Source organism: Peromyscus eremicus, chromosome 1 (genome assembly GCF_949786415.1).
Source record: "Peromyscus eremicus chromosome 1, PerEre_H2_v1, whole genome shotgun sequence".
NCBI classification, from domain to species: Eukaryota; Metazoa; Chordata; class Mammalia; order Rodentia; family Cricetidae; genus Peromyscus; species Peromyscus eremicus.
Window position 1 is genome coordinate 25,867,861 of NC_081416.1, and position 11,126 is coordinate 25,878,986.

The 11,126-nt window shown below is 44.8% G+C and overlaps 1 pseudogene; it reads right to left on the bottom strand.

Annotated features, from left to right (window-relative positions):
* Positions 1-1,522: 1,522 nt before the first annotated feature.
* On the bottom strand, positions 1,523-10,298 carry LOC131902790 (large ribosomal subunit protein eL20-like; annotated as a pseudogene).
* Positions 10,299-11,126: the final 828 nt, after the last annotated feature.

Here is an 11,126-nt window from a genome sequence, read left to right on the forward strand (position 1 = left end):
AAACCATTTCTGGCTTCAACCCACCTGCTCCTTCCTGGTCGATACAGCATTCTAGTGTGTGAATCTAGCGTTACGCTAAGTGTCCTTGTAGACCGTAGGCTCCGTGGGTTGAGGGTATGCTCAGTCAGCAGAATGCTCGCCTAGCATGCATGAAGTCTTAGGTTTGGTCTCCAGGTGTGGTAACGCACGCTCATAACCCAGCCAGTGATATAAAGGGCTCAATTTTCTCTACACAAAGAGAGTTCAAAGACAGCTTAGCTTACATGATACAGGGTCCATGGAGGTGGGTGTTACATCTGTCCTTTTTTTTTTTTTCTACATAGTGTTAAATAAATGAGTCACCTATCAACCATCAGTCAGTATAAAGGAGAACATTGACGGCAACTCAAACGCTCAGCTTGACTGCGCTCACCCCTGCTCATGTCCCCCTCTCCTGTTGCGGGATATTTGATCGCACTCTGACACTTCCAAGATGGCCAGTAAAGTTCGCTTTGAATCCGAGGGCGGAGCTAGCTACTAGCTGACCAAAATTAGCCATAGAGGTTTTGGAGGACCAAGGACATATAGAGAGACACAGGAAGTAGCAGGGTGGGGCTTAGAAAGATTATCAGCCCTTTTGGATGGAAGAAGGTGGGGGAGAGAGGAGATCACTGGTCACTTCTCGGCTGCTTCTTTAATTGTTTAGGTTCTTACCCTGGTATCTGCCTCCTGAGTTTTTATTGATAAAGAACAATTAGATAAACCCTTCACACTCCCTCCCTATGTGGTTACTATCGCTGTATAACGATCATCCCACGGTATGCTTTAGAACAACATTTCCTATTATGCTCAAAGACAGATATTTAAACAGGGAACATGGGTTACGGCTCATCTATTCATATGACACCTGGGTCTTGAGTTGTGTCGACTCCAAGGTGAGGGGTTTGGGGAGGTGTAATCACACTGCAGCTCCTTCAACCAAGTCTCGAGGGTTGTGACGCTTTGATTTGACCTGTGGCTGCTCCATGGTTTAGGCTTCTGCACAGCATCAGGGTAATCAGATTTCCTACATGACCAGAAGATTAACGTATCGAGTATGGCAAAGCGTATTATGTGGTAGAACACTAAGGTCATTTTCTGCTGTCCTTCCTGAGTAAAAAAAATGACAAGAATTCTGAGGTTTTAGGGGAGAAGTCCCCTTCATGTTCTGATGGGACCATGAAAAAATTGGGAGAATATGGGCTGGGAGAGATTTCTGCATCCGTCTCTTGAAAACACAATCTGGTTCACTGTCTCCATCCTCACCTACTGAGAAGCGGTAACGGACTTTCATTAGTGGACGCAAGAAGATGATTTTCAGTCAAAGTGATCCTGTGATCATCATGGGCCCTTTCCAGGTTTCACTGTTTCAATAATCTACCTGTCTGTCTATCTGTCTGTCTGTCCGTCTGTCCATCCATCTATCTAACTATGTAACTATCCATCCATTTCTCTTTTTTTTTTTTTACAGCTCTCTAGAGTTTTATTCAGTGGATCTCCGGGTCTAGAAGAAGGTGTTAGGCCCCTTGGTGGTGAAGCGAGGCTTGTGCTGGCCCGGCAACACACGATGTGGCAGCGGGAACTTGATCTTGGAGTCATGGAACTGCTTGACAGCCGGCCGGTGGCACTTGCCCCCTGCAACCTCTTGCACCTCCATGATCTGGACGGAGTGTGCGCGGGCACGGTGCCGGGCACCCGCATCTCGGTAGCGTTGTGTGACAGCGCCAGCAGTGGTCAGGTCCCCGTACTCCCGGTACAGGCTGTGTGTGCCACTGCGGGAGTCATAGCGCAGCCAGATGCCGAAGTTCTTCACACGCAGTGGTGATTTCTCAAACACCTGCCCGCAGTACACCATCTCCTCCATGACTTCTTCATCTTCTACAGCTGCGACACGAAATACCAGAAGTGGGACTTGGCCAACACATGCTGGGGAGCGAAGATGTGCCTTCGGTACAGTGGTGGCGTGTGGCGCTTCTGGGTGGGCAAGCAGTGCCGCACCACCTTGTACTCCCGAAGAGTGCCCGAGGCCTTCACGGCAGCCCGTCCTTGTTCGCTGCCCGTCACAAAAGGCCCATTTCATTTTAAAAATTTACATTTATTTACTTTTTGCGTGTGTGTGTGTGTGTGTGTGTGTGTGTGTGCGCGCGCGCGCGCGCGTACATATGGAGGCCAGAGGACAACTTAACAGGAGCTGGTTAACCTTCTAGCACATGGGGACTTGGAATTAAATGAACTCAAGCCATCAGGCTTGGCAGCAAATGCCTTACCTACTGAGCCATCTGACAAGCCCTTGGTTTTGTTATGTTTTAATCATGATAGATTTTGGCTTAGGAAATTATGTAGGCAAGATGAAAGTAACATTTTTGTCTTTTTTTTTAAATCAAGACATTAATAAATACGTCTTAGGGGAAATAAGGACTTGGAAAAACTTGTAGAAATAATTTTCTTCTTAGAAATTAATGTGCATCATTAGCATAAAGCCCGAGAAGTCTTGCATCAAAGTAATCTTCCACAGGGCCCATGAGAGGGGAAAAGGGAAGCTTTGAGGCCTGGCAGAGGGAGATAATAGAGCACGTGTCATCTGAAAGTGAAAGAGGGAATATGGGTGAGGAGTGTCTACAAAGGTTTAAGCAGGCATGTGGGGTAGGGTGATGAAGAAGAGGAGGAGTAAGGGGCAGCCCCAAACTAAGTTTGTATAAAAAAAATCACAAGGAAACCTGGTACTTTGTAAGCTAATTAAAAATAAAGTATAACATGAACCTCAATGGATATATATATGAGTTTAATGGGGATAACAGACTCGCTGATACAGGATAAGGCAAATCCAGTTGCAGCGTCCTTGGGAAGCTGCAGACAGATCACATGCTGCTTCGTGCCATCTGATCCAGTCTTCACCACCCAAGAGAGAGAGACCACTGGAGCCCTCCTCAGATATAAGCAGTCATGCAATCAGCCAAGAGGCCATGCCCAAAAGGCTGGTACTCCAAAGCTATTGGCAGAACAAATACCCACTACATTTTTCCCTTCTGTCTAAATAAGAAGGTTCTAAATCTAATATAAAACTATATACAATAATGATGGTTATCAAGTACTGTCCAGGAGAAAGAAAGGGTAATAACATAAACAAAAATGGAACTACAACCAACAAGAACAATATCAAGCAAGAAACACATACTAGATGTCCAGACCATGGGTAAATGGCAAAATACAGAGATTACTCCAATAGCTGTCCTATCCTGGAGAATCTAAATCTAGTACCTGATATAGTCTTAGCTAAGATATGAGAGGATTGTAACTGTAACCATCTAGTCTTCAACCCCATCAATGACCCGAGGAAGAAAAATAATATTGCCTGAGTGAGCAGGAAGTGCAAACAAGCAACTTCTGAAAATATGCAAGAAATGACAGAGACAGCTGGCTGCCTGGACAGTCACCCAAAGTTTCCCTGCAGTGTTGGGGCATCCACTTTTGGCTACAGGCCTAGAATATCTGACAGACCATTTTCAGAAGCAGGAAAATTCAAAAGACTGTCCTACCCTGTCTTGGCAAGGTTCAGCAGTCACTTTTTCTTGTGTCCTGCTTGTCAGGATTGGACAGCGTGCTCACTGTCAGCAGTCGTGGCAAGGGCAGTTCTTTGCTCAACAGGCCATTTTTTCCAAGAAGACAAATTTCATATGGAGTGTCTTTGATGCCCAGCATCCTCTTTGGAGTAGATCAGTGCTGCCAGGAGCAATTGTGTCTCACATCAGCGGAATTCTAAGTTATTAAAACATTTAAATGCCATATTCTCTAGGTCTATGAAGTGTTTGAAGATTACCTATCCATCTGACATATATATCTGTATATCTAGAAAACCTAACTAACATGATGATAAATACGATAAATATGACAATCATGGGGGACTATTAACCTATAATTTTATCAACCTAAATAGCTTCAAGACTAAGGCTTCACATTATGAAATAAACAATCTTTAAACAGTATACAGATGTACAGTATAAGGACAGTGACCTCAAATTTGTGACAATATATGAAATATCTTAGTCAGAGGTAGAAATGTATAGTACAATATGACAACAATATCCTTAATATGTATTAATATACAATGTATATGTATATATCCTAAACAGAGATAGAACAAACATACAGCATGACAAATATAATTTTACATTTGTATCAATATACAAAAATACTTTAAACAGGAGTAGGAACATATGTACAATAAGACAAATACAGTTTTGAATTTGTATCAATGTTCAAGTTATCTTAAACAGGAATAGAAATATAATTTTACATTTGTATCAATATACAAGAATCCATACCAATGCAAGTTATCTAAAGCTGATAGTTACCAAATTAGTTTAAAAGTAGATACAATAATCTACCTTATTATCCTATCCAATCTATTCCCCCTTTTTCTTTTCCAGAAGAGATTCCTGAGTCTAAACTTTATTGATCCACCCCCAACCCTATTACAACTTATAACCAACTATCCAGCCCCTACGTGGCAACTCATAATTATTTTTAACTCAAGTTCCAATAAAGTTTAGATAGAGAGGCTTTAGTCAATGAAGTTGACTGCACAAACACAAGGACCTGAGTTTGAATCCCCAGCATTCACATAAACAGCTGAGTGTGCACATCTGTAACTCTTGTGTGAGGAGGTTGGGGGAGCAGAGACAGGAGGGTGCCTAGAACTCATTGGCTGGCCAGCCTTGTCAAATTGATGAGTTCTAGATTCTGTGAGAATGGAGGCATTCTGAATGTGTGTGGGTAGATAAAGCTGCTCCTAGAAGCCATAAGGTAATTAAATGAAAATCCCAGTGCCAGGGATGGGCAACCTCTCTATGAGTTTTTGGCTAGAGAACTCTAAAATAATATAGGCTATTGTGCCCTATAGGCTGCTGGGGGCAGAATGTTCATTTAGAAATCTTACTCAGTTGTGGACCTTATGTTCTATACTACCAATCTACCAGGCAAGGTGTGCCCACTGGTATAGGAGTAACAAGACTATTTTGGAGGGTTATGAATTTGAAGTCCGTTCCTCAGAAAGAAATTCATATCTGGTAGTGCAAACCTGCTCAGAAGCCTGTGGTTGGGGAAGACACAGGAAGCCACTGTGCTAAATAGACATGATAAGCCTGTCAAGTTGTCTCCTAGACATCTGTGTTGATGCCCAAAAGATGAGTGCCGCTGTCAGGTTTGATTAGTGAAGTTTCCTTTTGCAACTGGAGAATGTTAATGCAGACTCACAACTAACCTGAGGGCTGAGAATATGTTGACTGGCCAGTGCTCGGCCCTAACAAGGGCCATCTATGTCATCTCTCAAAGGCTCAGGGAACATTGAAGAAGGCACAGAAGGAATATGTAGTCCCCAGAAAGAGCTGGGGTGCTGTGAAAGTCTGACACATGGTTGCACTCAAACGCCCAGCAGCTGTGACTAACTGCACAGGATTGAGCCTGTCTGTGCAGGAATGGAAGCCTATGCCTTTAGTCCTAGCACTCTAAAGCATATGCAGGCAGACCTCTATGAGCTTGAGGCTAGCCTGGTCTAGATAGTGAGTTCCAGGTCAGCCATGGTTGCATAGTGAGACCCTGTCTCAACTCAATCAAATAAATCCATGATTAAGCCCGTCAGCATTCTGTCTCAGAAGAGGGAATGGCTCATAGACCCTACTCCTCTCTGAGGATCTGAAGGTATTTAATAATTGCTGGTGTAGGAGAGGATGGGGGCCATTTCCTTTCTTTCTTTCTTTCTTTCTTTCTTTCTTTCTTTCTTTCTTTCTTTCTTTCTTTCTTCCTTCCTTCCTTCCTTCCTTCCTTCCTTCCTTTCTTTCTTTCTTTCTTTCTTTCTTTCTTTCTTTCTTTCTTTCTTTCTTTCCTTCTTTCTTTTTTGATTTTTTGAGACAGAGTGTCTCTGTGTAGTCTTGGTTGTCCTAGAACTTGCTCTGTAGACCAGCTGGCCTCAAACTCACAGATATCCGCCTGGCTCTGCTTCCTGAGTTCTGGGATTAAAGGTGTGCGCCACCACTGCTCGGCTTGGGGGCCATTTTCTTCAGTGGTGTAGCTACTGGTAAGTTGTCTCATGCTCCTGCAGATAATTCCTCACCTATGTTTCTGTAAACAACTTTGATTAAACTAACCGGGACACCAGAAAACAAAACAAAAGAAGACACCAACATAGAAGGGGACTAGTTGGGACAAGAAGGGGATCAGGAGGATAATGGAGAGTGAGTTTGGTCAAAATACATTCTATAAATGGATGAACATTCCATAGTGAAACTCATGCTTAACAGTAAAAGAATAAAATTTTCAAATATAAAAGAAGAAAGAAATCAAGTCTTTAGGTTCTAGGGGTAGGGTTAGTGAAGAAACCAACAAAAAGAAAGAACTCTCTTTTTAAATTTGGGCACCTGTTGGACTGTTAATGACCATTATTTCTACTCCTGTTGCGATCTCTTAAAATTACATTTGTTTATTTATTTTGTGTGTATGTATATGGGTGCATGTGTGTCATGGGGTGTGTGGAAGTCAGGACAATTTATCAGAGTCTGTGGATTCTGAGTGTTGAACTCAGGTGGTCAGGTTTGGTGGCACATCTCTGTCCTTGTTGAACCATCTTTTCGTCCCCCTGCTGTGATCGTTAATGAACTGGAACTTACTGGGCCTTGATGTCTTCATCTATGTCCTTTATCACAATGTCAGCCTGTAAAAGGTACCTGAGAGATGACAACTGCTATCAGCATTATTAGCTATTCCAACCTCATCTTGTTCTCTCCTTCTTCCCTAGAGCTCTACCATGAATGGAACACTACAGTGTACATCCGAGTGTTCTCTCATTCTTCCCTAGAGCTCTACCATGAATGGAACACTACAGTGTACATCAGAGTGTTCTCTCATTCTTCCCTAGAGCTCTACCATGAATGGAACACTACAGTGTACATCAGAGTGTTCTCTCATTCTTCCCTAGAGCTCTACCATGAATGGAACATTACAGTTTACATCAGAGTGTTCTCTCCCACCCTGCTTACTTCAGGGACCACACTGAGTGGGAGAAAGAAGCCCAGCCTGAACTAAGGGAAGGACAACGGAATGCTACTCCTTGAGAAAATCATCTGCTTTGGGCAATTCTTAAGTAGCTGGATCTGTTTTCACAAAGACAGGCACCTTGATGAAAAGAAATTGGAGCAGAAAGCTGTAAATTCTTTCTGCTCACCCTCTCCTCTCCAGCCCTGGGTGTCTCAGGAGCTGCAGAGGGAGGGCACTGTATTATATCAGCTCATCCCCTCAGCATTCACAAACCAATATGCATGTCCTTATGTCAACCACACAGGCTTAAGACTTATGCAGAAGATTGTCACAGAATCCAGTGGGATGGGAGAATGTCAGTCAGGGCACAAGTAAAGCTGAGCTTGAGGCTCAGGCTGGGACACAAGCTCTATCTTTAGGCAGGAATGGAGCTGGAGAGAGCATAAAAATCTGGCCTCAAAGAACCAAGGTACCTGTCCAGCTTTGCCCCACCAGGTTGCAAGGCCTGGGCAAGTCACTTGCCTTCACAGTCTTGGTTTTCCTCACCTAAAATAGAGCTGAGATAGAACTCTAAATGCAGATGAGGTGAATTTGGTATTAGCTCCTAATTGTCAAAATCTGCATACTTTATGACTGACAAGGACACAGACAAGTTCATAGATCGTTATTTGTTGTAATAGTCCAGCCTGGGAATTACTTGAATGTCTACTCACAGTCACATGGATAAACATATTATCTGAGATTCCCAGTGAAATCAATGAGGAAGACAAGAGATATAGTACGTGCAAAGACACAGATTAATCTGCCAGACACACGAAATATGAAAGAACAGTGGCTATCCCTAGTGTCTACGGTCTACAAAGAACACAGGGGTACCCTAGGGTCATGTTCTGCTTCTAGATCTGAATGTTGGTGTCTTAAACCTTATGAAAAATGTTCCAAACAAGGGGACTAGAGAGATAGCTCAGCAGTTCATAGCATGGCTGCTTTTCCAGAGGACTTGGATTCAACTTCTAGCACCCACAACCATATGTAACTCTGGTTCTAGGGATCTCTTCTGACCTCTTCTGGCCTCTATGGGCACCAGGTACACATGTGGTGCATAGACACACATACAACTAAAACACAAAATTTTTATGTTTATAGATGAAACTGTAAGCTAGCCCTAATGAAATGTTTTCCTTTATAAGAGTTGCCTTGGTGATGGTGTCTCTTCACACCATCCCATGACCTTGAGCAAGTCAGTTCTCTTTTGTGGTTCACATCTTCTAATACTTGTAAGGCACGCCCTTGAATAAGTTGAGAGGAAGCATGGCAATCTCTGGCACAGCTATTACCACCCCCCCAGCCTCTGTAAAGCCTTGCCATGCCCAGCACACAGCAAGACAGCCCCCTTCTTCATCACCGACCCTAAGCAACACCAGGTCAGAAGAGCCCAGGCGGACACCACAAGTCTGTCTTTGTTTACCATGCTGGGACAGTCTCTGAATTCAGCCTCGCAGGGCAGCTGTGGGGATCAAGATGTTGTGCAAATCCGATAGAGATTACTCACACTATTATAACAACACTCGAAGGCAAGCCTGCAGTCCACCTGGCAGAGGGACGGAATAGAAGTGTGGACTATTGATGACAGCACCGATTACTCAGAGCTGAGCCTGTAAACTATCCATCGAAGGCAAGCTGCAGACAAACAGGTTGCAGTTCGTGGGGCCAAGAGGCTGAGTGTTGAAATTGGTTACGCAAATGAATAGCCACAGAGTTTTGGCAAAATTGGGCAGAGGAGCCTCATGAGGAAAGACCTCCCAGGAGCTTCTGGTGCTGTTCTGTCTGCAGTTCCTATGAGAGCCTTACCCTGGGCCCCAACATAGACCATCCAGGTCGGGACCAGAAAAGCCCAGGCTACATGAGCTCCTGAGCTGGGACAGTTCCTGAAGCTCTATGAGTGTCCTGTTAATCACACTATAAGCTTGTTCTGTTCAGTTCTCCCAAAGACCTTGTCGGTTGAGTCTAGTTAACACCCCGATGGTCTAAGTGAGGAGAGGTGACAGTGTTTGACCAGATGTTGTGACAATGTCTGTGCTCTTCCTGTAGTTATTGGCCTCAGAGTTCTCACTGGTGCTTTTCCCGTGGGAATGAAAATAGTGTTTCCTGGGCAGCCACGAGAAGGTGATCACCAAACTCACAGTCCTCAGGTGTCCCGCTGCCCTGAGCTGGGTGCCATTCTCCTTACATTGTAGGTGAGTTGATGTCTGTAGGGTTAACCCGAATCTGCCATACAGCAGGAAGCAGAAGTTTTAAACTTGGTTGAACCAAGTTGAGCCAATCCAGGAGCGTTTATTCTACCCCTCTGCCCTCTGATCCCCTTGAACCTCTGCTCACAGAAATGACTGCTCTCAGTTCTCTACATGGGCCAAGCACATGGCCTTGAATTTTAGGTGAAGTAGTACATACAAATCCTGGTTCTCTATCTGATGGAACGCTCTGAATGGCCAGGACTCAGGTCGTATCTCATCTCTGTTTTCTGTGTCACCGAGCCAAGGGACGGGAGAAGGCAGGAAGAGCTGCAAGGGACTCAGAGCTAAACTAGGGGAGCTGAGTTTACCAGGGAAAGATCCCGGGAGCTTGTTGGCTGAGGCTGTAAACTGGCGCAAATATCTTAGTTGGAGAAGGGTGGTGGACATTCTAATGCTTTGTACATGAACAGCGTGGACAAGGACTCAGGAAGGAATACGGGAAGTCGGTGAGGAAGGAGGAAACGGAAGAGGCTCTGACCACTTGCTGCAAGCCAGCAGGCATGGTTTCAGATGCTTTATAGACAATCTTACACACACACACACACACACACACACACACACACGCACACGCACACGCACACACACGCGCGCGCACACACACACTTTGCCCATTACATTGCTTTTTCATAGATGTCATGAAGATCATGGCCTCATGCCACTCCCATCCTTCTGTCCCTATGGAGGCTTGGACAGAGGCATCGAGCCAGTGAGCAGAAGCAGAAAGAGAACCATGGGGAAGGGAAGGGCAACTTCCGTCCTGGTCACCCGAGGCAGTGCCAGGCCACTCTACTGGAGTGCCAGGATGCCCAACCCTCTCACAAACTGTCTGAGACCCATAATGTCGCAACTGCATACCTTGCTGGGAGTTGACATGGCTCCAGGAAATCTTGACAAGAGGAAGGAAGAGCAGTCAGTCTGGTGAAGGCCAACCTACCTGAGGAGCCAGCGTGGCGTCATTGTCGGCCTGGCCAGCAGTGTGATGGGCAGGCCAATCCCCTCCCCCTCCTGTACCAGGACTCCTGGAAAGCTGCATGCTGACCAGACCGATTTGACCGGTGATTTTTTTAAAAAAGCGATTTCATAGAGATTTGGAAGCTCCATGGGTCTACAAAGAGACCAGAAGTGGAACTACAAGCCGGAGGCAGGTGACCCTGAGCCCCTCACCCCTATCTCAAAGGAAGCATTCTGTGCCCATTGAGTTATTTGTGCTGTGTGTACCCCTGAAGGATGGGATGAGTGCTCTCGCTGCCTTTCTCTTCTGTCCTTCTCAGGATGGGAACCCTCCCCTTTTCCAGTGTATCCACCCTGTATACACCATCTCCTCGTTATCACACAGTGGCCCCTTTGCTCACACCCATTGCTGCACCACGAGGTGCTAGTATTCAAGTAAGCCTGAGCCTGAGCTGCACACACAGTGATGCTGACAACTTGCTTCCGCCGAAGAGACGCTCTCCTGTGTTTTCTCTAAGCAAAAGGGTGGAGGTTCTTGACTTAACAAAGAGAAGCTCTCCTGTGTTTTCTCTAAGCAAAAGGGTGGAAGTTCTTGACTTAATAAGGAAAAGGCATGGTATAAAGTTGGGCACTTCATCTGAAGTTTCAGATATCCACCAGAACAGGGCTTCTTAATGTTTCCACTCATAACCCTTTTTGCCTAAGAAAGTTTTATATACCCCCAAGCATCTGAGTACATAGAATAGGTACACAGATTAAACATTTACTGACAACAAATCATGTGCATTCGTGGGATTATTTATTTTTTATATAAAAATTAAGCCCTGACTGAGT